Raw genomic sequence first — 4,455 nt, forward strand, 5'->3', positions numbered from 1 at the left:
ATGTTTGGAGTAAAGCTGATTTAATGAAATAAATCAGTCCCGATATATTAGAAAATATCTGAATATTATTATTTAAATAATATTCCCATAAAGAATAATCTTTATAAAAATAATTGAAGTAGAAGTATTAAAACTTATACTAGAAACGAGTATTAAATAACCCAAGATACACTTATATGAAAGTATTATCTTTATTTGAATAATCGAAAATAAGTTTGATTATTGACACCTTATTCTTTAATAAAATAAAGAATATATTTCAGTAATAAGCGGAGTCATAATACCTCGAATGAATATTATAAATAATATTCACTAAATAAAATAAAGGAGTCATACATCCTCAAATGAATATTCAAATAATATTCAATTAATAAAATAAAAGGAGTCATAAGCCCTCGAATGAATATTCAAGATAATATTCATTAATAAAATAAAGTTATCGAATAAACCTTATTCGATTAATAGTTTGAAAACTATAACCATATATATATATAAATATATATATATATATATATATAAAATCTACTCGGGATCCTCGACTCCCGGTTTTAGAAAATGTTTTCACCTTTGGGTCCCTATACTAAGGGTATATGCAAATTACCGCTATTCTCTAGCATAGGTATTATCAACTGAACCAATAGATATATATGGCAAGAATACGAAACAGGCATGCATATATATACCATATCAGCATGCTTCAATATATCGCAACATTTGCTAATTAACCAACATGCATCTATCACAAGATAATGCATATACATATATTCATCACAACAACAGTTAAAACGGGTAGAAAACTTGCCTGAGCGACTGGGGGTTATGAATGGCTCGGGACGAGTCTGGCAACCTATAAGCAACAAGTAAGTTGGAATTAAACCAAAGTCACTTGTAAATCTATACTCTAACCAACTCAGACTCTAACGCTCGTTTTGCGCTTACTGATTTGCTTAAGTCACCCGGGTACCCTCGGCTCCACCATTTTTAATAATTTAACCTTTACGAGTTTTAAGGCGATTCCTTCGCGAGTGTCTTACCAACTGCCTAACACACTTACCATAAATGTTTCATGCATTAATTAACCCTTTTTGGTCTTTAACCTATGTTTCAAAGTAAGGCGAGGGGAAAAGTTTCGTTCGCGAAACGCCGTTACTTGAAACGGTCGTTTCTCCTAAACCGTGCATCGGAATCGAACGAACTATATATCAAAACGAAGCTCGTAACATGAGCTATCTAAACATGGCAGTGGTCATAATCTAGCAGGGGGTTCTCGGGTCCTAATGCTATGCACAAAAACAGTCCAAAGAAAATCGGACGTTACGACGGCTATGTTTACGCGATTTCCAATATTTTAAACCATTCAAAACCATCCCAAATCAACCTCAAATCCAACATACAACCAACATCCATCCTTATCACATCATAACAACCCCAACCAATTCAATTTAATCGGTCATACTTATGCCTAAGCTTAACTTTAATCATACTTAAGTTCTTTTAATCAAAACAACAACATTTACCAATCCAACAACATCCCAAAACTCACTAATCTCTACATACACAACCATCAAGCCTCTCATGAACTACAATACTCATATTATGCTCTTAACATTCAATAACAAAGCTTGGTTAAGAGATTATACCTTCCTTGAAGCTTTTTAACACAACACAAGAACTTTGAATGCCTAAAGAACCTTGATCCTTGCTTGTATAACCTTAATCTTTCATAAAAATTCAAGAAAACTAAAGTTATTTCTTGAAGGTTACTATTCACCATCTTCTTCCTTGATTTATTGGAAGAGATTGTGAAGGAATTAGGAGCTTAAACTTATAGCACATCCATATCTATGTACAAGGAAACTTAGATAATTACCTTGTGATTTAACAATGCTTGGAACTTGATTTTTGATTTTTCTTCCTTTGAAAAAGATGAAAAGCCGAGAGCAATGCTTGAAGAATGAAAAATTTTGTGTTTGCTTTGATTTGTTTTGGCTAGCTAGGTTGTTTTGGTTTTGTTTTTGGTTAATTACCCTTCTAACCTTGAACTTTGTGTGGTTTACAATCATACAACAATTCCTTCCTTTTTTGTCATGCCTATGTCACCTTGCACATGTCATAATGCTCCCACTTGTCCACACCTTGTGGTTTGATGATGTCACAATCCCTGGCTTCTTGTACAAGCTTGTCTCTTGGTCACTTATTTGTTTTACGGTTCGCTTATCTTTCGTTCTCGTTTATCGTTTGAGGGATCATACCCGGGATCTTATTACTTAGGTTCCCTTAACCTTTCTCAATATATTGTATTCCTTCTATGATCCTCTCTTATAATCCTTTAATTTAAATCCTTTTTATCCTGTTACCTTTTTCTCAATTCTTTCCGTATCTAGTGGATTTCCGGGAAAAATCAAAGTGTTCGGATTTGGATTCTGACGATCTTTACATACACTTATATCCCATATAAAGTACTAATAAAATCTCAGAATATCCATATCAGAACCCCTACATAGTGTGGCATGAAAAGTTTTCTCATTCAGCAAAAACACTATTCATAAGGGTTTCAAAAATTTCCAAAAATTGGGGTTATTACAGTCTCCCCTCCTTAAAAGGATTCCGTCCCGGAATCAAATAGAAAACAAATGGGGATACTTTCTTAGCATTACACTTTCTAACTCTCGAGTAAATTTTCCCATATTGTGGTCCTGCCACCAAACTCTGCCTAGTTTGATAATCCTTCCCCTAAGCACTTGTTCCTTTTCACTCTATAACCCTTCCTGGTTGCTCCATATAGGTTACGTCGGGTTGCATGTCTATGCGCTCATATGCCCCTATTTGTCTGGTATCCGAATTACACTTCCTTAACATTGATACGTGGAACACGTTATGAACTTGCTACAGGTTCGGGGGTAGGGCTAGCTCATATGCTAACTTCCCAAACGTCTTAATATATCCGAGGGTCCAACAAATTGTAGACTTAGCTTTTCTTTCTTTCCGAACCTCATCAATCCTTTCCAAGGGATACCTATAACATTACTAGGTCCCCTATTTCGTACTCTTTATCCTTTCGTGTCATGTCCATCTTGGGCTACTACCAGCCATCCTCTGATTAGATCTATCATATCCTTGGTCCTTTGGACCACTGCTGGTCCGAGCATCTTGCGCTCTACAACTTCATCCTAACATAAAGGAGATCGATGTTGTCTTCCCTCAAGGATCTCATAAGACGACATCTCGATACCTGATATACGATCTATTGTCGTAAGAAAACTCAATCCGTGTTAAGTGATCATTCCAATTTCTTTCAAGTCTATTGCACAGACTCTCATTATAGCTTTTAGCATTAGAGCTTTTGCTTCTCAATACCCATTCTTTTCCAGTTCGTAATCGCTACTACCTTCCGTTCCTAATATTATACTGGTTATACTTTTGCTCGTTAGCGTTCTATAACCTTTTAATAACCCCGTCAACCTTAGTATCACGAATGTGTTCCCATTCCGCATACTACCACCACTTTATTACTCCTTTTTCAGTTGTTTCTATTTTCCAAAATTTGATCAATCAAATAGAAGTAAAGGAATTTGTTGAGAGATCACTATGATCTTGAACACTTGTTATATCGCTTAGTTAGTACAGAAGGTGGCCAGCCTTTAGTACTTGACAAGAAATTAAATAATAGCTGGTATCCTACTAGGCTTCTATCACACAGATAGATAGTCATTCAGCAATACCTCCCCTTTCTGGAAGGGTTGTTCCTCTCAGCTTACATGAAATGAAAAGAAGAGAAAAGAACGAATTGAAGAGAATTGTATATATGAAAAAAAAAATATACTGCCACAAAATATCTGGCTTGGAACCTACCTCTGAACTATAGAGGTTTGTCATAGGAGAACAAATCATATACGTATATAAATCAACATTAAGCATTATAACCTCGTATTTCCCATGCCTAAATATTTTCGCTATCCTGTCCATCATTCTATGGACCCACACTCTTCCTCGAGCTTATACATAATCACCTTTGAAACTCCCTCGTCATCGAAAATCGAATCTGGGATCTCATTCTATACATCATCGTTACTAGAATTCTATGCTTGCACCGCAACCTTCCTCGTATAATAATACGACTCTTTATTGATAAGAAAGAATAATTATTCACCAGGTAGATACTCTACTTAATTAGTCTATCAATGATAACTTATACACTACCACGACCCGATTAGTGGTACTCAATCTCAACACCCATTCCAATACAACTCTCATGGTTGTAATCAACTCACTACTCGCAGAATCATTGCTGCCTTACTATGGTCCACCACTGACCCACTGTAGTCATTCATTTTCCCTGAAGTCTTAATAGCTAACCATACAGAGTCCATACATCTCGTATCAAATCCTTCTAAGGAGGTAACATAATCACCATTCCTGATTCATGAAGAACACTCCTGATCCTGACATACATAC

This window comes from Apium graveolens, chromosome 1, assembly GCF_009905375.1.
Source record: "Apium graveolens cultivar Ventura chromosome 1, ASM990537v1, whole genome shotgun sequence".
Lineage (NCBI taxonomy): Eukaryota > Viridiplantae > Streptophyta > Magnoliopsida > Apiales > Apiaceae > Apium > Apium graveolens.